The sequence below is a fragment of the Rhinatrema bivittatum genome, chromosome 1 (genome assembly GCF_901001135.1).
Source record: "Rhinatrema bivittatum chromosome 1, aRhiBiv1.1, whole genome shotgun sequence".
Taxonomy (NCBI): domain Eukaryota; kingdom Metazoa; phylum Chordata; class Amphibia; order Gymnophiona; family Rhinatrematidae; genus Rhinatrema; species Rhinatrema bivittatum.
The window spans coordinates 333,900,213-333,924,882 of record NC_042615.1 but is presented as its reverse complement, the minus strand read 5'-3'; the positions used below and the strand labels follow the sequence as shown (position 1 = coordinate 333,924,882).

General features: G+C 46.6%; 1 long non-coding RNA gene across 1 annotated transcript; it reads left to right on the top strand.

Moving 5' to 3' along the window:
• Positions 1-26: 26 nt before the first annotated feature.
• LOC115089917 lies at positions 27-24,333 on the top strand. Its single transcript, XR_003856272.1, has 3 exons — positions 27-362; positions 1,045-1,127; positions 23,736-24,333. It is a non-coding gene; the product is annotated as an uncharacterized LOC115089917 (long non-coding RNA).
• Positions 24,334-24,670: the final 337 nt, after the last annotated feature.

The following is a 24,670-nucleotide window of genomic DNA, read 5'->3' as shown; positions in this document are numbered from 1 at the left end:
CTTTATTGCACAGACATTAACGCCAGCGATAGCAACACAGCCGGACTACCAAACACCTCCATAAACAAATACTGCGAAGAAAGTATCAAATTAGATCTCTGCAAGGCAAATCCAAGCCAGTCTTAGAAATTCCACAGATGAAGAGAGCTCAGGGGTTAAGATTGAATCAGGCTCATTTGATTGCCATCGAGGCTCCAGGTAACGCTGCTGGATCTTCAAAGGTTTTCGTCATATTCTCGGTGACCCTCATCCTCGCTGGGTAAAAAAAAAAAAAAAATGACGATAACAAGCATTTAGAGCTTTCAGCTGACTCATTGAGAAAAATTATTTTCGCTGTTGCACAGTCACTTTGTTAACATCAGGTATGATTAAGATCTTCAAACATAATAATTTGTATTTCTTAGGTCTCAAACAACCTCAGATTCTATAAGAAATAAAGATATCTGATGAAATGGAAATTATAGGAGAGGGGAGAACCTCGGTTTCGAGATGGTATGCTTTTTTGCAAAAGCAGCTTTCAAGTCGAAGAATTAGAGCTTCTGGCCCACTACTGGCAAAAACAGTTAGGAACACAAATGAGCCCTGCAAAGATTAAAAATTTGTTTCTTGCAGCTCATAAGCTCTCTGTCGATAGCCTTGGGGAACTGCAATACACAATTTTACACCATTCATAGATAATCCTAAGCGTTAAAGGATGGGGTTATCAGATATTGACCTTTGTCACAAATAGCATATGGAGAGTAGCGCGCATAAAAAATGTCGTTTTTGGAGGAATGTAATATCTGTTTTAAACCAATGTGCAGGAATTAACTTACCATTTCAAGGAGATGTCTTGCTTCTGGGTGATTTGTATGCTAGTACCATTACCAAACTTTCTTTTTCGTATGGCCATAAATGTTTTGTGAAAGTGAGTCTCTTGCTGGCACATAAATGTGTATTACACTATTGGGTGGAGGAGTCTGCATCTTCCATTGCATTGTAACAGGAACGCATGTCTTTCATAATGCATATGAAACTAAGGATGTGCACTTTTCTCTACACGAGGTACATACAGACTGGATTGAAGCCTGGCAAAAATTCCACACTCTGCTGACAGAAAATAGGAAGAAAACTCTGGATGAATTAAGGTATACAGTGTCCTGGTCATGACCATTACTGTTAGCTGTCTGAGGAATGCATGAGGGGAGAATGGGGTGTGAATGATGGAAATAGGTGATGAGTGCATGCTTGTAGGATTGAAGAGGGGATGACATTCTACTTTAGAATGTTTACATATTTGTTTTGTTCTCATTTGTATACTACTTAGAAAAATGGATATGGCACTGTTAACTCACTTTTGCCTTTAATATTGCTTATGTCTTGTAATACCCCTTTGAAATCATTGCTCATCTGTTTTCTTGTTATGTCCAAATTGTGCCTTTCCAATAAACAGATTTTTGAAAAAAAAAAAAATCTTCCCAACTTCAAAACTTTGGGGCGCATACGCAGTCACAAATGCAGAACATAGAGGGATTGACACCAAATACAGAATAAAGTATAAAAAGAAATGTGCAGACAAAAACTGAACTGCAAACTTCAAGAAGCCAGACTGTATATAGTGCAACAATGGAAAACAGAACACCATCATTCTTCATAAAACAATCATAAAATCAAGAAATATAACATATCAATCATAATAGTAAAACTGCTAAAAGAAAGAATAAATATTTCCAAACAGCTGATGAATAAGACATCATTCAATAATTAAACTTTTTTTTTAAAGTTCTCAAAAAGCAATAAAATATTTCAAAACAACATTCAAATAACACTCAATAGTTAAATCTAATAAGAATTAAAAAAAATATCTCCTGCTGTCTATACTTGAGATCTTTTGATTTCCAGTCTCCCTGAGATTGTCGTGGATTGGAGGAGAGAACATAAGTTATGCCATATTGGGTCAGGCCAAGAGTCCATCAAGTCTGGTATCCTGTGTCCAACAGTGGCCAACCAAGTTACAAGTACCTGGCAGGTACCCAAACATTAAATGAATAGATACCAAGCTATTAATCCTTATTGATTAATAGCAATTTATGGACTTCTGCTCTAGGAAGTTATCCAAACCTTTTTTAAACCCAGTTACATTAACTGCCATAACCACATCTTCTGGCAATGAATTCCAGAGCTTAATTATTCATTGAGGGCCGGATTTTAAATGCCCTGCGCGCGTAAATCCGGCCGGATTTACGCACGCAGGGCCCTCGCGCGCCTATTTTGCATAGGCTGCCGGCGAGCGCACAGCCCCGGGACAAGCGTAAGTCCCAGGGCTTCGTAAAAGAGGCGGGGGAGGGGGCGTGTCCGGGATCAGGGGGCGGTTCGGGGCAGGACCGGGGGCGTGGTGCCAGCCCGGGGGTGTGGTCGAGGCCTCCAGACCAGCCCCTGGGTCGGGTGATGTCGCGCCAGCAGCCCACTGGCGCGCAGATTTACGTCTGCTTTCAGCAGGCGTAAATCTGCCAACAAAAGGTAGGGGGGGGGGTTTAGATAGGGCTGGGGGGGTGGGTTAAGGAGGGGAAGGTGCGGGGTGGGTGGAAAGAAAGTTCCCTCCGAGGCCTCTCTGATTTCGGAGTGGCCTTGGAGGGAACAGGCAGCGCGCGCCAGGCTCGGCGCGCGCAGGTTGCACAAATGTGCACCCCCTTGCACGCGCCGACCCCAGATTTTATAAGATACGCGCGTATCTTATAAAATCCAGCGTACTTTTGTTCGCGCCTGGTGCGCGAACAAAAGTACGCGCTCGCGCAAAATTATAAAATCTATCCCTGAGTGAAAAAGAATTTTCTCCGATTTCTTTTAAATGAGCTATTTGCTAACTTCATGGAGTGCCCCCTAGTCCTTGTATTATCCAAAAGAGTAAATAACCAATTCACATTTACCCATTCAAGTCCTTTCATGATTTTGCAGACCTCTGTCATATCCTGCCTCAGCCTTCTCTTCTCCAAGCCGAACAGCCCTAACCTCTTTAGCCTTTCCTCACAGGGGAACCATTCCATCCCTTTATCATTTTGGTCGAACTTCTCTTTACTTTCTCCAGTGCAATTATTTCTTTTTTGAGATGCAGTGACCAGAACTGCACACAGTTTAAGGTGCAGTCTCATCATGGAGCAATACAGAGGCATTATGACATCCACCATATTATTTGCCATTCCCGTCCTAATAATTCCTAACATTCTGTTTGCTTTTTTGACCAACACAGCACCCTGAGCCGACGATTTCAATGTATTATCCACTATGATGCCTAGATTTCTTTCCTGGGTGATAATTCCTAATATGGAGCCTAACATTGTGTAACTATAGTAATGGTTATTTTTCCCTATATACATCCCCTTGCTTTTTCCACATTAAATTTCATTTGCCATTTGGACACCCAATCTTACAGCTTCATATGGTCCCCCTGCAGTTTATCATTCACAAATTTAAGCACCTTACTCATCGTGCCCCTTGCCAGATCATTTATGAATATGTTAAAAAGCACCTGTCCTAGTATTGAATCCTGAGGCACTCCACTGTTTACCATTTCCACTGTGAAAACAGACCATTTAATCCTGCTGTCTGTTTCCTATCTTTTAACCACTTTGCAATCCACAAAAGGACAATGCCTCCTGTTCCATGACTTTTTAGTTTTCTTAGAAGCCTCTAATGAGGGACTTTGTCCAGCGCCTTCTGAAAATTCAAATACACCACATCTACCATTTCACCTTTGTCCACATTTTTATTCACCCCTTCATAAAAATGTTGGAGATTTGTGAGGCAAGACTTCCCTTGGGTAAATCCATGCCAGCTGTGTCCAATTAAACCATGTCTAAATGTTCTGTGATTTTATTCTTAACAGTTTCCACAATTTTTCCTGGCACTAAAGTCAGGCTCACTGGTCTATAGCTTCCCAGATCTCCCCTGGAGCCCTTTTTAAATATTGGGGTTACATTAGTCACCCTCCAGTCTTCAGATGCAATGGCAATTTTAATGTTAGGTTACAAATTTTTACTAATAGGTCTGAAATTTCATTTTTGAGTTCTTTCAGAACCCTGGGGTGTATACAATCCAGTCCAGGTGATTTACTACTCTTCAGTTTGTCAACCTGGCCTACTATATCTTCCAGGTTCACCATAATTTGGTTCAGTTCATCTGAATCATCATCCTTGAAAACCATCTCCAGAACGGGTATCTCCCCAACATCCTTTTCAGTAAATACCGAAGCAAAGAATTCATTTAGTCTTTCTGCAATGGCCTTATCTTCTCTAAGTGCCCCTTTAACCCCCTCGCTCAACTAACAGTCCAACTGACTTGCTCTCAGGCTTTCTAATTCAGATTCTTTTTTAAAAGGTTTTTAAGAGTTTTTGTCTCTACAGCTACATTCTTTTCAAATTCTCTCATAGCTTATCTTATCAGTGTCTTATATTTAACTTGCCAATGCTTATGCATTATCCTATTTTCCTCTGATGGATCCTTCTTCCAGTTTTTGAATGAAGATCTTTTGGCTAAAATATCCTTTTTCAATTCACCTTTTTAACCATACCGACAATCATTTGGCCTTCCTTTTATCTAGTCTGTGCTTCTAGGATAGTATTTTTAAACAATGTCCACGCCTGTTGCACACACTTTACCTTTGAAGCTACACTTTTTTTTTGTCTATTTTCCTCAGTTTGTCAAAGTTTCTCCCTTTTGTAAGTTTAGTGCTAGAGCCATGGATTTACTTACTGTCCCTCTTCCTGTCATTAATTCAGACTTAATCCTCTCTCTCTCTCACACACACACACATACAACCAGGCTTTCACACACACTCACACATATATACAGGCTCTCAAACTCCCAAACCACACACTTACTGCATTTAGGCTCTCTCAAACACTCACCCACACATACATACAGGTTCCGCTCACACACAGAGTCACATATGCATACAGGCCATCTCACACATGCACACACATACAACTCACACATGAATGTAATGTAGGTTCTCACTCATTCACACATGCATAAAGGCTCTCATTCACACATTCATATAGGCTCTCATTTTTACACACACACATACAGTCTCACACTCACAGGCACTCACACACAAATGCATGTGTTCAGACGCTGACTCATGCACATTTACACATGCAAACAGGCTCTCACACATGCTCACACACATGCATACAAGCTTTCCAACAATCGCGCATACACACATGCACTCTCATGGCCTCCCCTTACACACTGTGCCCAGTTGGCCCTCCTCTTTCTTTGGGCTGCAGCAGGATGGGTTCTGCCGCAGCCCCACTGGGCCTCTTTTCTTCAGGCCATAATTGAATGGGTCTGCCACAACCCTGTGGGCACTTCAGTAATCATGTTTGTAGCAAGGTGAGACAGCCACCGTGTGTTTTTGGAATGCACTTTTTGTTGCTTCCAAAATTTTGTTGCCTGAAGTGGATACCTCACTTTGCCTCATGTTAGAACTGCCCCTGCTTGTGTGTGTTCAGCAATGCCAAGATCATGGATGTCGTTTTGCCTGCTTCAATGATTTTAAGTCCTCTAAGATCCTTTCTAACAACTGAATCTTGTTTACTTTTGTTGAAGTTCCATTATCTTTTCCTTGTTTATCAGAGTGTCCTGTTCCAGAGTGCCCATTTGCAATTGCATATCAGCAAACTTGCTCTTTAGATCTCAAATATCAAATCCAGTTTCTGCCAGCTTAGCTGAATTGTCTTTCAGCATTTCTTTAACTTGCAGCATTTCAGACATAATAGACCATAAGGAAATCTCAGACTCCTTTCCCACTACTATTTTGCAGGCCGATTCAGTACGGTGCGCTCAGGCCGAGCGCACTGTTAGCCCCCGTTTGGACGTGCGTTTTCAACAGTAAGGGGTAATAGCACGTGGAAAACGCGCAGCCACCCCCCCCCCCCCCCCCCCGAAACTAATAGCACCCGCAGCATGCAAATGCAAGTTGATGAACCTATTAGCCCCGTGCGATACAGAAAGTAAAATGTGTAGCCAAGCCGCACATTTTACTCTCAGAAATTAATGCCTGCCCAGAGGCAGGAGTTAATTTCGGCCGGCACCAGGAAAGTGTACAGAAAAGCAGAAACAACTGCTTTTCTGTACACCCTCCGTCCTAATATCATAGATATATTAAGTCGGAGGCCCCAAAAATAAAAAAATCTGCCCATGGCCCGTGGGTTGGAAGATGGACGCTCAATTTTGCCGGCGTCCATGTTCCGAACCCGTGGCTGTCATCCGATTCGACAACCGTCGCCAGTAAAATTAAGCATTGGCTGCCAAACCCGCTGATAGCCGCCGCTTCTGCCAATAAGGAGGCGCTAGGGACGCGCTAGTGTCCCTAGCACCTCCTTTTTACCGCGGGCCCTCATTTGCATACTGAATTGAGTGGCCTGGGCACGCGTTGGGAGAGCGGGCGCTCGCCTCGGGGCGCTGGCTCTCCCGCGCGTTTTACTGAATCGGCCTGTTTGCTGGGGATGTTGGAGCTTGTTTTATGCATCTCACTGCTTGCTGGATTCTCAAAGAAGAATCTACTTGATTTGTTTGTTACCATGATCTTCGTCAAAAGCTCTTAGGGTGGAAAATCTAATATAGGATAGAAAATACAATATTTTAGAGAACTCAGGGAGTAAGTTCTTAGGTGGCAATCTTGTGTGCTGCTTACTAGCCACCCCCCCATGGCCGGCGCTTCCATTAGGTGAACTTCGGCGGTTGCCTAGGGCACCGAGCCCTAGGGGGCGCCGAAGAGCAGCCACATTGTGCCGCAAGCAGGGCCTATCCTGCTCACGGCAAAGAGAAATAGAGACTGTGTGCTTCACAGCGCCGAAACAGGTAGGGGGGGCACGCCCGGGGGGGGGGCAGCGCAAGGGTCGCCTGGGGCGCCCAGTACCCTTGCACCGGCCCTGCCCCCCCCCCCCCATTTTCACTATGTCTTTTAATGATAAATGGAACACTGAAAAGAGCAGTTTCTGTAAATAATTACAGCAAGCCCTGTTCAGCATCCCCACACCCAACCGATTATAAGATAAGCAAACAACACAAGGCATGCTGATGTACAGCTAGAACACCATGTTTCCTCATGCTTCATTGTTTCACATACTAACATTCTTTAGCGATTCCAAACCACTAAAATAGGAAACTAATATATTCTACGTTTCTAAATAATAATAAAGCAGAGTTGCTTACCTGTAACAGGTGTTCTCTGAGGACAGCAAGATGTCAGTTCTCTTATCAGATGGAGCCCGGCATAGAAAACATATGTCAGGGTTTCTAGAACTTTGACTGAGCCTCATTAAGCATGCTCACACATGCAGTATACCATGTGTTCAACTGAACTCTCAGTTGTAAACCTCTTAATACATTCTCTTCACTCTGAACTCATCCAACCTAATAATGCTCTCTGGACTTGATATCCTTATTTCTGATATTGTTCAAATTGTTTTTTTTTACTGTTGCACAACTGCTAAGAAAATGTATAATGTTCACATTGTTTTTTCTGTTACACAACTGCTAAGAAAAATGTATATTTTTGTAAACAGTTATGATGGCTCTACCGAATGACGGTATTTAAAACTCAAACAAACAAATAAATAAATAAATGTGGTCCCCTCAGTCTTATAACATAGAATTCAAGAGAATAAAATAATAGAGAAAAAAAAACCACGTAGTGGAAACCCAACTCTGTGATGTGGCAGGCAAGTTTCATGAGGACTGGCATCCTGCTGTCCCTGGAGAACACCTATTACAGGTAAGCAACTCTGCTTTCTACGAGGACAAGCAAGATGGCAGTCCTCACACATGGATGAATCCCTTGCTACAAGCTGCCCCCCAGCAGAAAAAGGGGGCCAAAAAACCCCCCAAAACACCACAATAAGTGCCAACAGGCACAAGAACCACTTTTGTTGGTAAAGAAAGGAGTGGGCAGCCTGAACAAAAACAACAGGCCCTAGGCGGAAACAGTTCTACACCTCAAACAAATTCCGAAGGATAGATTAGCCAAACCTGCTGTCGCGTTGGCCATTCCTATTCAAACAATAATGTGATGTGAATGTGTGGCGAGACCTCCATGAGGCAGCTCTGTAGATCTCCTCCATGGGAACTGCTCACAAGTGGGCCACAGATGCTGCTATGGCTCAAACAGAGTGAACCTTGACATGGCCCCCAAAATGCAGTCCCGCCTGGGCATTACAGAAGGAGATGCAGTCTGCTAACCAATTAAAAAGCGTCTGCTTGGTAATGTCGATACCCAACTTATTCCTATCAAAAGAATCAAAAAGTTGGGTGGACTGTCTTATGGCTTATGTCCACTTCATATAAAAGGCTAAGGCTCTTTTGCAGTCCAAACTGTGCAGGGCTTGATCACCTTAGTGCAAATGGGGCCTGGACGATGGACTAGTTAATAAGGAAGTCCAACCTCACATTAGGCAGGAACTTAGGATGCGTACATAAAACCATCCTGTCATGAAAAAAACTTAGTTGTTAGGAATTGTGGACTCTTGCCCCGAGGTGGAGTTGCACTACCTGCGAGGTTAAGCCCCGCAGGTCCTCACCATTGGGAGGCTGGCCAGGAGCAGAGGCAGACAGGAACCTGGCCAGTACTGGCCCTCATTCCCTGCATGTTGAGCCCTTGGGTGCCGGGTTCGGCTGGTCTTAGGAGAACCTCTGTGTGGCTGGTCCAGGAGGGAACAGGTGGCTGGAAGCAGGGAGTGTCAGAGAGGTCAGACTCAGTCCAAGGTTGAGGTACCCTCGAGGGAAGAGAGAGAGAAGGCCTCAAGGGATGAGATACTACAGCATTTCCAGAGATAGCAGAACAGGACCACATAGGACTGGCCTTGAGGAGAGGAAGGGCAGGAGCAGAGGCCTGTATAGTGGTATGCTGAAGCAGGGCTAGAGCGGGGAATCCGCTGTAGCAGATTCTAGTAGAGTAGAAGCGCTGAGGCACTGCCCGCGGTGCGGCAGCGCAATAGCAGGAACCTGTGATGTAGAAGTGCTGAGGGATGCCCCGAGGAGCGGGGGCACAGAGACACAGTCCTGTAATGTAGCAGCACTGAGACAGATCCTGAGCAGGAGTGTAGAGACAGCGTCTCGTGATGTAGCAGCGCTGAGCCAGGTCCCGAGGAGCAGTAGCACAGAGACAGGATCCCTGAAGTAGAGGTGCTGAGCCAGGTCCCGAGGAGTGGGAGCGCGTGGCAGGATCCAGATATAGAAGCGCTGAAGCAAGCCCCGAGGAGTGGGAGCGCCGAGACAGGGTCCTGGATGAAGAAGTGCTGAAGCAGACCCCGAGGAGTGGGAGCGCCGAGGCAGGGTCCCAGAGGTAGAAGCGCTGAAGCACGCCCCGAGGAGTGGGAGCGCCAAGGCAGAGTCCCAGATGTAGAAGCGCTGAGCAAGGCCCCGAGGAACGGGAGCGCAGTAGCAGGATTCCAACAAGAAGAGCATAGATCCGTAGAACAGGAACAACAGATCCGGAGTACTGAAGCAAGCACCAGCTAGGAACCAGGGAACTTGTTGCCAAGTCGGTTAGTGGTGGAAAGAGGTAGTCCTTAAATATCCCGGGCCGGTAATGTCATCAGTTGCGGACAAGCCTGAAGTTCCCACCATTGGCCCTTTAAAGGAAGGACAAATGGCGCGCCTAGGGAGGCCCAGGTCGGAACGCTGGTCGGCGGTGTCCTAGCCACCACGTGGAGCACAGAAAGCCAGGAGGGACACGGTGGCAGTGGCTGGCTGCGGCCGCGAGAGCACCGGGAGAAAAGGGCCAAGCCAGACATGAGGTGAGTTGAACCAGCCACTGGTAGCCACAGCCAGTGGACATAACACTTAGTGTAAGGTAGATAAGTCACTAAGGCGTGGAACTCGCTGATTGTGTGTGCTGAAGTGGCTGCCACCAAAAATACAACCTTCCAGGTCAGGTACGTTGAGATACCAAGATACAGTGGGACACCTTAGGGGAGGCTTCAACTGAAGCAGGCCCTACATGAAACATACAACTATAGGCTGTACAGAGATGGGCATACATCGACACCACAGTGATATGCGCCAGTTGCTCTCACATGTACTCTAATAGAGTTGGTCTTCAAGCCAGCTTCCAATAGGTGTAGAAGGTAGTCAGTTTTTGGGTGGAGTAGAAGAAAGGATCTAGATCCTTCTGTTCATGCCACATGGAAAACCTCCTCCACGTTAATCCATAGGACTTTCTAGTGGCAGGCTTTCTGGAAGCCACCAGGACCAAAGACAAATTTCCTGAGAGATCGAGTGGTTGCAATATCAACCTCTCAACATCCAGGCTGTGAGTGACAGGGTCTGTAGGTTGGGATGGCACAACCTGCCTCGATCCTGAATGAGGAGTAGAAACCAGACCTGTCTCTGCCAATGAGGGGATATGAGTATCATAGTTCCTCTGTCCTCACAAAGCTTCAAGAAAATTTCCACTACTAGTGGAGCTAGAGAATACTCAAACAGGAGATTCTCACCCTAATGGTGGGCAAAGGCATCTGCATGTCTTGTACAGGGGAGCAGAACTGAGGAGCCACCTTCTTTGAAGGCACTTCCACATCCGGGCTTCCCCAGAGGTGGAAGATCCAATTGTGAGGGCTGAAGGCACGATTCAGTCTGTTCGCTGTCACATTCTCTGTTCCGGCCAGTTACATGGCCCTAAGAACATAAGAAGTTGCCACACTGGATCAGACCAAGGGTCCATCAAGCCTAGCATCCCATTTCCAACAGTGTCCAATCCAGGCCACAAGCACCTGGTAAGTACCCAAAACATTAAGTAGATCCCATGCTACCAATGCCAGTAAAAGCAGTAGCTATTCCCTAAGTCAACTTGATTAATAGTAGCTAATAGACTTCTCCTCTAAGAACTTATCCAAACCTTTTTTAAACCCAGCTACACTAACTGCCCTAACCACATCTTCTGGCAACAAATTCCAGAGCTTAATTGTGTGTTGAGTGAAAAAGAATTTTCTATGATTGGTTTTAAATGTGCTACTTGCTAACTTCATGGAATGCCCTCTAGTCCTTCTATTATGCAAAAGAGTAAATAACTGATTCACATTTACCCGTTCTAGATCTCTCATGATTTTATAGACCTCTATCATATCCTCCTTCAGCAGTCTTTTCTCCAAGCTGAACAGCCCTAACCTCTTTAGCCTTTCCTCATAGGGGAACTATTTCATCTCCTTTACCATTTTGGTCACCCTTCTCTCAACCTTCTGCACAGCAACTATATCTTTCTTGAGATACAGTGACCAGAATTACTCTCAGTACTCAAGGTGTGGTCTCACTATGGAGCAATACAGAGGCAATACATTATGGTTTGTGGGTTTCATGGATCCTTGGCCCCAGGTGAGAGTTGGTACTGCTTGTGGGGAGGAGCCCCAGAGGTCTACACCATTGGGAGGCGAAGTCAGGTACAGCTGGAGCTCTGGGAGAGAATCTGTGGGGAGGCCCCGAGGAGCGGGTGAGTGACACAACAGTGAAGAACTCCACAGTAAGCAGGTTGGAGAGGAGAATAGTAACTGGGTGGAGACTTCCGAGAGGGTGGCACTAGGCAGGCCAGAGGAGTGGGAAGCGCGAGGTAGGAAGAGTGGGAGGTATACTGCAGAGGCAACCTCGAGGGGTGGAGCTGCGTAGCGAGGAAGGTACAGATGAGATGCCGTAGGCTAACCCGCGGAGCGGGGAAGCCAGAGTCTGGTCCCCAGGTAATGATATAGGCAACCCTGAAAAGCAGGATAGCCTGGACAGTCTTTGGAGTAGAACGTGAGCACTGCCCCAAGGAGCAGGGAAGGGTGGAGATAAGTCTCCCAAATGGTGAGAGTTTCCCACAGGCAACTCCGAAGAGCGGGAAACCAGCGAGTAGGACTCCTGGGAGGCGCAGGGTTAGCCCGAGGAGCGGGGGAAGCCAGGAGACTGGGTCTCTGGAGATAGCGCACACAAGCCCCAAGGAGCGGGTACCTGAGCCAGTGTCCAGAGTCCAAGAAGGGTCTGGGACGGTCACCACAGGTCCAAGGAGACAGGAGCTAGTAGAATAGCGATGGAACTCGTTGCTAGTAGGGGGCGAAGGCGGTGCTTAAGAAACCTGACCCAGGGATGTCAGTCAGGGATGCCCCATAGATTCCCACCGTAGCAACTTCAAAAGAAGGCCCGGTGGCGTGCACGCGCACCTAGGAAGGCCCAGAGCCGGCGTGGATGGCAGCGGCATCCCAGTCGCCACGAGGAACCAGGAGATATGTGGCAGTGGAGGCTAGCCCCAGCCGCGAGCAGACCCAGAGAGGGAAGCAGGGCAGTACAAGATGTAAGTAGACATGGTCGCAGCCATCTGCGACCGATGGTCATAACAGTACCCCCCCCCCCTCTTAAGGCCCCCCTCCCAGGGGTTTGGGTTTGCGAGGATGCTTGGCATGGAACTGCCGGATGAGGTCTTTGTCTAGGATACTGGCAGCAGGTTCCCAACTGTTCTCCTCGGGCCCAAAGCCTTCCCCATGACAGAAGATATTCCCACTTTCTACCACGTTTTCTAACGTCTAGGACATCTCGGACTTGATATGTGATGTCTGCTTCCGAGGACAGTGGTTGATGCTCTGGTGTTTTTTTTTTGTTTTTTTTAATAAAGTATCCGGAGAGCACCAAAGGTTTTAGTAGAGAAACGTGGAAGGCGTTGTAAATCTTAAGTGAGGAAGGCAGCTGGAGTTTGTACGTAACTGGACCCAGACGGCGGAGCACAGGAAAGGGGCCAATATGCCTGGGAGCGAAGCGAGCCGAAGGCAGTTTGAGTCTCTGGGCAGCGTGCTTGAGCAACTGTTGGATTTTGTGTCTCAATTGATGCAATTCTTGAGCGGTTGATTGTGCTGCTGGTGAGGCCATGGACAGAGGACGAGGAAGTGGTGGCAAAGGCTGGCATGCATAGACCACCTGGAAAGGAGACGAGCCGGTGGAAGCAGACTGTTTAGAGTTTAGAGCAAATTCTGCCCATGGAAGGTCGGCCCAATCATCCTGTAGTAAGCTCACGTAGGGCCGCAGGAATTGCTTTAAGGTTCTATTAGTCCTCTCAGATTGCCCATTGGCTTGGAGATGGTAAGTCAAATTTCTTGCAGAGAGATTTCCAGAAGCATGCAGTGAATTGAACTCCACGGTCCGAGAGGATATGCTTGGGGAAACCGAGAAGCCGGAAGACATGCCGGATGAACAGCTTAGCAAGCTGTGGTGCAGAAGGGAGACCAGGTAGAGCCACAAAGTGGGCCATTTTAGAAAAACGGTCGACGGTGACCCATATGGTGTTGTTGCCATTGGAGACAGGCAGATCCACAATAAAGTCCATCGCGATATGGGACCATGGTTCACTCGGAATGGGGAGGCTTATGACAGGCACACGTGGGACAGGACTCTATGTAAGCTTGTGTGTCCTTTCTTATCGTGGGCCACCAATAATACCGCTGGAGTCTAGAGAGAGTTCTGGATTGGCCTGGATGTCCCGAGATCAAGGAGTCGTGAGCCCATCAAAGAACCCTCCATCATAGTGGGTGAGGGACCACCATCTTCCCTGGTGGGACTGGAAAGGTGGCGGACAGGATAAACTTGGCAGGGTCTATTATGTGCCGCGGGGTATCGGGTACATCCTCTGCGAAGAAGGTTCTGGAGAGAGCATCAGCACAGCCATTTTTATTGGCTGGACAGTAATGCAGCAGAAAATTGAATCGGGTAACGAAGAGGGCCCAACGGGCCTGGCGATGGTTTAAACATTGAGCATGATGTAAATACTCGAGGTTTTTGTGATCCATGTATACTGTGATCTGGTGTTGGGCTCCCTCGAGCCAAGGTAGCCATTCCTCAAAGGCCAGGTTGATGGCCAGCAATTCTTTATCCCCAATGGTGTAGTTATGTTCCACCGAAGAGAAGGGAAAAAAAAAGAACACGGGTGTAAAGTATGGGTAATTGAGTATTGGCTCAGAACGGCTCCTACGCCAACAAATGGCCACGTAGGGTCCGGATGGCAGAGACATGATTCCTTGAGAAAAGTGGCTTTAAGGTCCTGGAAGGCTGTCATGTCTTCAGGCGACCACTGAGAAGGGTTGGCCCCCTTGCGAGTCATAGCCGTGAGTGCACGGTCAGGATAGAATAATGGATAAAAGAGCGATAGTAATTGGTGAAGCCAAGGAATCTTTGAAGGGCCTTGAGGCCCTTAGGCTGAGGCCAGTCACGGATGCTCTTCAATTTCTGAGGGTCCATCCTGAACCCTTGGCTGGACAACACGTAGCCAAAGAAAGGAACAGTCTCTTGCTCGCAGGAGCAGTTCTTGAGTTTGGCAAAAAATTGGTTATCCCGCAGACGCTGGAGAACACAAGAGACAACCTGTTGGCCCCTGAATGAGAGGTGCTCATGACCAGCCAATCATCCAGATACGGGAAAATGTGAACTCCCAAGTCTGCAAAGGTGCACCACCACCACAGCTAGACATTTTGTAAAGACACATGGGGCTGACGCAAGCCCAAATGACAAAATGCAATACTAGAAATGCTGCTGTCCCACCACAAATCAGATACTTCCGGTGACATGGGAAGATCTTGATGTGAGTGTATGCGTCTTTGAGATCCAGGGAGCATAGCTAGTCCCCTTTTCACAGGAAGGGGATCAAGGTGCCCAGGGAAACCATCTTTAACTTTTCTCTTTGAGTAATTTGTTCAAGGCCCTCAGGTCTAGAATGGGACAAAGCCCTCCCGTTTTTTTGGTATCAGGAAGTACTTGGAGTAAAATCCCCCGCCCCCTTTGCCCTGGTGGAACAAGTTTGACCTGTCTGGCCGTTAAGAGGGAGGAGCACACCACTACTAGTACTTCCTGATGCACTACTGGGCCCCAGAATGGGCTCAGGAGACAATTTGGTGGGGTACCCAATAGATTCAATTTGTACCCCTCGTGAATGATGGAGAGAACCCATTGGTCTGAGATTACACTGGGCCGTTGGTTCGGAAAGAACTGAAGCCTTCTCCTGACTGGCAGGTCCATTGTTCCAGGTACAGGCGACTTGGCTATGTCCCCAGAGATCCAGTCAAAACCCCATCCCTGGAGTTGAGTGAAGTACTGACTAGGGCATCGGGGCTCATTGTTGCCTGGGACAGCCACGAGAGCCCTGATGTGACTGACAGGAATGAGGTGGCAGAGGGTAGTACTTCCTCAGGCAGAAGAAGGATTTCCTAGGCCCAGACCTCGATGACCTCCTGGATGAGGAGGGCTGGTCCTGAGTGCCAATGGAGAGCTGCTGAAGGGTTACATGGTGGTCCTGCATTTGAGCCGCCGTGTCCGTGACCTTATCTCCAAAGAGATTATCTGCTGCATACAGCACATCAGCGAGTCACTCCTGCACCTCCGGTCTGAGATCAGAGGCCCACAGTCAAGCGAACTATCAGGCACTGATTTCGCTGCAGAAACCCTCAATGCTGTCTCGAAAACATCATAGGTCAAACAGACCCCATGTTTTCTGCACTCCAGACCCTTATGCACTAGTGACAGGAATGTGTCTTTCAGCCACTGAGGCAGTTGCTGAGCAACATCCTGCACCCGCTTCCAGATGTCTCGCATATATTGGTTATCTAGAGCTGGTAGGTTGCTATGCGGACAACAAGCATAGTGCCCTGTAACTCCTTTCTCCCAAGAGCAGCCATTGTTCTGTGGTCCTCCCATTTGGCCTTCTTGAGAGCAGATTCAACTACCACCGACTGGTGGGGCAGTTGATGCTTGTTGAATCCGAGAATCTTTTGGACAAGATAAATCACATCCACCTTCCTATTCACAGGAGACACTGTGAGGGGGTGTTCCCACATCCTCATCAGTGATGGAGTAATGGACGGCCGGTGCCATCGAGTGCTCCTACCATGTGACAGGGGCCGGCCAATGGCACGGATACCCTGTGACATGGTAAGGGCAAAGGGCCATTGGCGCCATTTTGATTAGTGGCAGCCGACGGCCCGAGAGCGGGAGATGGCTCACGGGACCCCCACTGGACCACCAGGTACTTGTAAAAAGTTTTGGGGGGTTTGGGAGGGTGGGGGAAGCTAAGGGAACAGTTTTAAAGGGTCGGGGTGGGTTTAGGGATTGTTTTGGTGTGCCATTTTTCCCACCCTCCCCCAAAACGATAAGAGAACCCCAGGAACAAAATTGTGGGGTTCTCTTATCGGGAGCCCCCGATTTCTGATGCTTTTGAAAATATCGTCTGATATTTTCAATCGTCCGAAGCCCGATTCACATCCCTACACATCATGCACTCCGGGTCATGGTCAATCCCCCGCCATATGACCACAGTAGTAACATCTCATTTGCTGTGGGCACCCCTCCAACCTAGCTACGGCCATATCTAGCAACCACTTATGCTGCCTAGTGCTTTAAAAACTCTTAATGCTCTTGTTCAGTATCTTACCAAAAAAACATACTGCTCTGTAGATAGCACCATCCCTGGGAATTGGTAGTCCTGAATCGCCCCAACTGCCCAGGGTCCACTAAGCTCATTTGTAGAGCATAGACGAATAGCACTAAATTGTCTAGTTTTTGATCTGGAGACTTTGCAGTAAGGGATGTAAAGTATTGTATAGTGCAAGGTTGCAAGAGCCGGAAAATTAAACAGAAGAACTTATAACCAATAAACTTAGCAAATGTATTAGCGAACTCTGGGCGATTACCATCCTATAATATTTCAGGGTTACTTTCCCAGGGTCCTTCAAAGGCTATTGTGCATATGCTAGAGACTAGATTATAGGCATGTATAAACCACCATTTCAGTCACTTGCAGTAATGAGGAAATTAACTTTGAGTAGCCCCATGCTGTGCAAGCTTTGATACCACCTTGTGAACACTAGATGAAAATATCCTACTTGGACAACAATCGCTCATTGGCGACGGCTCCACACATGTTCACCAAGGTGACTATGCTGGCAGCAGTGTTCAGAAGGAAAGGGGTATTGGTACACCTGTATCTGGACAACTGACTCATCCAAGCACAGTCATCAGATCTGTCATCAGGCAGTACAGAGGGTCCTATAAAGTTTGAGGTCTTTGGGATGGATGGTGAATTTAGCAAAGAGTTACTTAACACCACCCCAGTCACTAGAGTACCTGGGAACTCATTTCGAAATGTTCATCTTTAATGAGCTGCTGAATCTGTGGACTGTCAAACACACCGGCCTTTATCCTTTCAAACGACAGGCTAGGAAAAGCCAAAATGAGATACTTGAAACAGTCTCCTTCAGTTGGCAAAGTTTTAACAAATTGCTTCATGAGATCCAGTTTTATGTGCAGAGGTGAGAATATAATGTTTTTTCTGTCAACAAGTGGCTCATGTAGAATGTTTGGATCACCAGGTTTGAGGTCAGATTTTGGAGGCCAATTCGACTGCACCCAATGCTTCTCACGAGCTCTGCTGTCCCACATACACAGAAAACAGGGATACTTGCTGTATCCACGTTGCTGACCAAGAAGGAAGCAGACCATTTTAAGGTTAACACAGATGATGCAATTGTGCTTGTGATAGTGCAACAAAATTAAGCAAACTACTTAAATCTCAAGCGGATTGTGAGGCTGGAAGATTGGGCATCCAAATGGCAGATGAAATTTAATGTGGACAAGTGCAAGGTGATGCGTATATAGGGAAAAATAACCCTTGCTATAGTTATATGATGTTAGGCTCCATATTAGGGATTACCACCCAGGAAAGAGATCTAGGTGTCATAGTGGATAACACATTGAAATCTTCAGCTCAGTGTGCTGTGGCAGTCCAAAAAGCAAACAGAATGGTAGGAATTATTAGGAAGGGAATGGCAAATAAAATGGTGATGTCATAATGCCTCTATCACTCCATGGCAAGACGGCACCTTAAATACTGTGAATAATTCTGGTCACCTCATCTCAAAAAAGATATAGTTGCACTGGAGAAAATACAGAACATAAGAACATAAGAAAATGCCATACTGGGTCAGACCAAGGGTCCATCAAGCCCAGCATCCTGTTTCCAACAGTGGCCAATCCAGGCCATAAGAACCTGGCAAGTACCCAAAAACTAAGTCTATTCCATGTAACCATTGCTAATGGCAGTGGCTATTCTTTAAGTGAACTTAATAGCAGGTAATGGACTTCTCCTCCAAGAACTTATCCAATCCTTTTTTAAACACAGCTATATTAACTGCACTAACCACATCCTCTGGCAACAAATTCCAGAGTTTAATTGTGCGTTGAGTAAAAAAGAACTTTCTCCGATTAGTTTTAAATGTGCCCCATGCTAACTTCATGGAGTGCCCCCTAGTCTTTCTACTATCCGAAAGAGTAAATAACCGATTCACATCTACCCGTTCTAGACCTCTCATGATTTTAAACACCTCTATCATATCCCCCCTCAGTCGTCTCTTTTCCAAGCTGAAAAGTCCTAACCTCTTTAGTCTTTCCTCATAGGGGAGTTGTTCCATTCCCCTTATCATTTTGGTAGTCCTTCTCTGTACCTTCTCCATCACAATTATATCTTTTTTGAGATGCGGCAACCAGAATTGTACACAGTATTCAAGGTGCGGTCTCACCATGGAGCGATACAGAGGCATTATGACATTTTCCGTTTTATTCACCATTCCCTTTCTAATAATTCCCAACATTCTGTTTGCTTTTTTGACTGCCGCAGCACACTGTACCGACGATTTCAATGTGTTATCCACTATGACACCTAGATCTCTTTCTTGGGTTGTAGCACCTAATATGGAACCCAACATTGTGTAAATATAGCATGGGTTATTTTTCCCTATATGCATCGCCTTGCACTTATCCACATTAAATTTCATCTGCCATTTAGATGCCCAATTTTCCAGTCTCACAAGGTCTTCCTGCAATTTATCAAAATCTGCTTGTGATTTAACTACTCTGAACAATTTTGTGTCATCTGCAAATTTGATTATCTCACTCATCGTATTTCTTTCCAGATCATTTATAAATATATTGAAAAGTAAGGGTCCCAATACAGATCCCTGAGGCACTCCACTGTCCACTCCCTTCCACTGAGAAAACTGCCCATTTAATCCTACTCTCTGTTTCCTGTCTTTTAGCCAGTTTGCAATCCACGAAAGGACATCGCCACCTATCCCATGACTTTTTACTTTTCCTAGAAGCCTCTCATGAGGAACTTTGTCAAACGCCTTCTGAAAATCCAAGTATACTATATCTACCGGTTCACCTTCATCCACATGTTTATTAACTCCTTCAAAAAAGTGAAGCAGATTTGTGAGGCAAGACTTGCCCTGGGTAAAGCCATGCTGACTTTTTTCCATTAAACCATGTCTTTTTATATGTTCTGTGATTTTGATGTTTAGAATACTTTCCACTATTTTTCCTGGCACTGAAGTCAGGCTAACCGGTCTGTAGTTTCCCGGATCGCCCCTGAGAAGGGTGACAAAAATGATAAAGAGGATGGAACGGCTCCCCTCTGAGAAAAGGCTAAAAAGGTTAGGGCCGTTCAGCTTGGAGAAGAGAAGGCTGAGGGGAGATATGATAGAGGTCTACATGAAAGACTTGAACAGGTAAATGTTAATCTGTGATAGGGATGTGAATCGTTTTTTGACGATTTAAAATATCGTCCGATATATTTTAAATCGTCAAAAATCGTTAGGGCCACGATACAATACCAATTCCCCCGATTTATCGTTAAAAAATCGTAAATCGGGGGAAGGGGGAGGGCAGGAAAACCGGCACACTAAAACCCCCTAAAACCCACCCTCCCGAACCCCCCCCAAATGCTTTAAATTACCTGGGGATCCAGCGGTGGTCCAGAACGGCGGCGGTCCGGAACGGCCCCCTCAATTGAATCCTTTTGTCTTCAGCCGGCGCCATTTTGCAAAATGGCCGCCGCAAAATGGCGGCGGCCATAGACAAAAACGATTCGACGCAGGAGGTCGTTCCGGACCCCCGCTGGACTTTTGGCAAGTCTTGTGGGGGTCAGGAGGCCCCCCCAAGCTGGCCAAAAGCGGGGGTTCCGTACCGCCGCTGAACGACATCCTGCAGTCGATCTCCTGCCGGCGCCATTTTCCGTACGGAAAACGATTCGCGGCAAGAAATCGCTTCCTGAACCCCGCTGGACTCCCAGAAACTTTTGGCCAGCTTGGGGGGGCCTCCTGACCCCCACAAGACTTGCCAAAAGTCCAGCGGGGGTCCGGAACAACCTCCTGCGTCGAATCGTTTTTGTCTATGGCCGCCGCCATTTTGCGGCGGCCATTTTGCAAAATGGCGCCGGCTGAAGACAAAAGGATTCAATTGAGGGGGCCGTTCTGGACCGCCGCTGTTCTGGACCACCAGGTAATTTAAAGCATTTGGGGGGGGGTTCGGGAGGGTGGGGGATTTAATTTAAAGGGTCGGGGGTGGGTTTTAGGGGGTTGGCTCACGATTTTAACGATATTTTTAAAACCCAAACGGCAACAATACGATTCCCTCCCCCTCCCAGCCGAAATCGATCGTTAAGACGATCGAGGACACGATTCACATCTCTAATCTGTGATTTACGCTCTCAGACAATAAAAGAACTATGGGGCACTCCATGAAGTTAGCAAGTAGCTCATTTTAAACAAATCGGAGAAAATTCTTTTTCACTCAACGCATAATTAAGCTCTGGAATTCATTGCCAGCGGTTGTGGTTATGGAAGTTATTGTAACTGATTTTAAAAAAGTTTGGATAAGTTCCTACAGGAGAAGTCCATAAACTGCTATTAATCAATAAGGAACAGTAGCTTGGGATCTATTTAATGTTTGAGTATTTGCCAGGTGCTTGTGACTTGGATTGGCCACTGTTGGAAACAGGATGCTGAGCTTGATGGACCCTTGGTCTGACCCAGTATGGCATGTCTTATGAAGATTCGGAAGAGCTGATGGTGGATTCCCCAGTTACAGAGTCCGAACCAGAGATGTCTGGTCTGGAGGAGGTATAGGTAGCTGAAGGGGATGATCCTAAGGTGATCAGGTTGTTTCAAAAGAAGGAATTGTGGCCCTTGATTCCACATGTGCTTTCAGAACTTGGCATTAAAGTATCACAGCAAGAGTCCGACCAGGAATGAGTAGGACCTGTCATGGATGGATTGAGAGGTCCGGAAAAGGCCTTTCCATTCCCCAAGTCGGTGAAGAAGTTGGGCTGAAGATCAGGATGAGGACAGCAAAATATTGTACCCATTACCAGAGAAAATATGCTTTTAATACTTCTAAAGGTGGATGCATCGGTCGCTATAGTGACCAAGAAGACAATCAGTTCAGTGGAAGGGTCTGCAATGCTGAAAGATGTGCAGGACCAAAAATTGGAGGTTCACCTCAAGATAATTTTTTGAGGTCTCATCTTTGGGCATCTGGACTGCTGTATGTAGCAGTTTTATGCAGACAGAGAAAACGAGGGTTTCTTCGTCAGCATCCTCCACTAAGCGGGCTGGAATCAGCAGTGGCCTATATGACTTGATTAGAACATCTTCCAGGATCATGACGTCAGTGGTTTCAGCCAGGCAGCTGCTGTGGTTGAGAAACGGGTCTGCGGATGTTTATTCGAAGTCTCAGTTAGGGGACCTATCATTTAAGGGCAAGATCTTGTTCGGAGGGGATCTGGAGCAGCTGGTAGAACATCTCAGTGAGTCCAAAGGATATAAGTTCCCAGAGGACAAATCTAATGGGGGAAAGAGATCTTTTCTGACTTGGTCACGCTTCAGGGATAATTGGAGATTTTGACAGAACAAAAGCTCTTCTTCATCGCAGAGGCAGGTCTCAGACAGGTTCCAATCCTTCCGGAATGGTCAAAACCCTACCTGCAAGAACTCGCGCCGGGGGAGCTAAGTCTTCACAATGAAACAAGGCTGGTCCACTCTTCTCTTCCGGCTGTTGGGAGGGCGGTTAGCCATCTTTTATGAAGAGTGGGCCAAGATCATTTCTAGGGATGTGAATCGGGCTTCAGACGATTGAAAATATCGTTGATATTTTCAAAATAGTCAGAAATCGGGGGCTCCCCCAAAATGATAGGAAAACCCCACGATATTGATCGTGGGAGTTCCCTTATCGTTTTGGGGGAGGGCGGGAAAAACGGCACACAAAAATAACCCCTAAACCCACCCCGACCCTTTAAAACTAACCCCTTAGCTTCCCCCACCCTCCCGACACCCCCAAAAACATTTTACAGGTACCTGGTGGTCCAGTGGGGGTCCCGGGTGCGATCTCCCGCTCCGGGCCGTCCTCCCGCTCCCGGACCGTCGGCTGCCACTAATCAAAATGGCACCGATGGCCCTTTGCCCTTACCATGTAACAGGATATCCGTGCCATTGGCCGGATCCTGTCACATGGTAGGAGAACTGGATGGCCGGGGCCATCTTGTGCTCCTACCATGTGACAGGGGCTGACCAATGGCACCGGTAGCCCCTGTGACATAGTAAGGGCAAAGGCTATCGGCGCCATTTTGATTACTGGCAGCTGACGGCCCGAGTGCAGGAGATCACTCCTGGACCCCCGCTGGACCACCAGGGGCTTTTGGCAAGTCTTGGGGGACCCTCCTGACCCCCACAAGACTTGCCAAAAGTCTAACAGGGGTCCGGGAGCGACCTCCTGCACTCGGACCGTCAGCTGCCAGTATTCAAAATGGCGCCGATAGCCTTTGCCCTTACTATGTTACAGGGGCTACCGGTGCTTTTGGTCAGCTCCTGTCACATGGTAGGAGTACAAGACGGCGCCGGCCATCCAGTGCTCCTACCATGTGACAGGGTCCGGCCAATGGCATGGATACCCTGTCACATGGTAAGGGCAAAGGGCCATCGGCGCCATTTTGATTAGTGGCAGCCGATGGCCCGGGAGCGAGAGGATGGCCCGGAGCAGGAGATCGCTCCCGGGACCCCCACTGGACCACCAGGTACCTGTAAAAAGTTTTGTTGTTTTTTTTTGGGGGGGGGGGGGGGGGGGGGGGGTCGGGAGGGTGGGGGAAGCTAAGGGGTTAGTTTTAAAGGGTCGGGGTGGGTTTTTTGTTTATGGGCTCGGGCGCAGCCGATAAACAAAACCACGATCGGGCCCGATGCAAAAAAACCCACATGTAAATCGGACCCGGAATCCGAACAGATTCCGGTTCCGATTCACATCTCTAATCATTTCCCCTTTGAAATAGCATTTTGCCAAAACATGGCTACATTGTTTTAAATTAACCACACAATTTTTGTTTTTGGCAAGAATCAATAATGATGACGGACAATTTTCAAACTTCTTGCATTGCTGCAGAGTACATCCATATGTTCACTTTGAAAGTTATCTAAGGATAAAGTACCCACAGTGAGCTGAGCTTCCTTTTTCTATCTGAAATTATGCACATAGTATACTTCTCAATTTAACACCACCCGAGGAACTCCTCCACTACAATGCAGGTAAAAGTAAGAACCTTATGTCTATAGGCATACTTTTACCCGCATCCAAGGTGGGCAATTTTTAGACAAGCAATTTGCACAGGTAAAATACTTTTACCTATAGGAAACCCTTTGAAAATTACCCTCTTAGCTTTTAGATTTTTTCCTTTCTTTTACAGTGTTTTGGCATTTATTGAGCTAGTACATGAACAATGATCCCTTACCACATTTAAAGTTATTTTAACTGCAGGCTAGTGAGCTATAATATTTGATATGGTTAATTACTGCATTGATACAGATTTCTGTAATTTCTAGTAAACTGAGGTATATGGCTAACAGTATGATCCTTTTCTTTTTTTGTTCCGGCTCTAGTGCTGCTGGGTAGAAGCAGATCCTAGGATCTAGGCAACTGGAAGTAGAATGCTTGAGAAAGAAGGGAAATATTTTTGTCCAACTTCTACCGTATCTTGCAAAAGTTTCCAAACCCTTGTACATTTTTCACATTCTGCTTTGTAAAAAAATACAAATCAAAATGCATTAAAGTAGGAGGTTGTTTCACGATCTAAATAACATACTGTAAACTTTCATCATGAATGAACAATTATAGAAATATACCAACAGTAATTAAGAACAGAAAACCAAAGTCTTGATTGAATAAGTCTTCACACCACTTGATTCAAAGGAAACCCTCTTTTGCAACAATAATAACCAAGATTCATTTAGGATAAGTGTTTACCAGCTTTGTACGGCTTTCTTTGGGTGGGAGGAGGTAGGTGAAGACCTATCTCCACCATCCTTCCTGGTGCTCAATGTTGATGGGTATCAATGCCTTCCTGATATCAACGCATCGCCAATAGATGATGCAGCTCTTGGGTCACTTGCATCAGTGCCTCAGCTGCTGCTGTCAGAAGGCTGGGCTTAAATATCCTGAAGAGCTTCTCCACGAGTTCCAGCCACAAATGACATCTTTTAAGGCAGGGCTTCCCAAACCTGTCCTAGGGACCCCACAGCCAGTCGGGTTTTCAGGATATCACAATGAAAATGCATGAGATACATTTGCAAGTACTGAGTCTTCATGATATGCAAATTTCTCTCATTCATATTCATTATGGATATCCAGAAAATCTGACTGGTTGTGGGGTCCCTAGGACAGGTTTGGGAAGCCTTGCTCTAAGCTCATAGTCTCACAGGGAGCAGCCCAAGACATGGTTGGCCCCCAGGGAAAACCCATCTAACATAGGCTTCCTTTACTATTTCTCTCTCGACAGAATTAAACATCTGATTAGAAGCATAAAATCAAGCTAGAT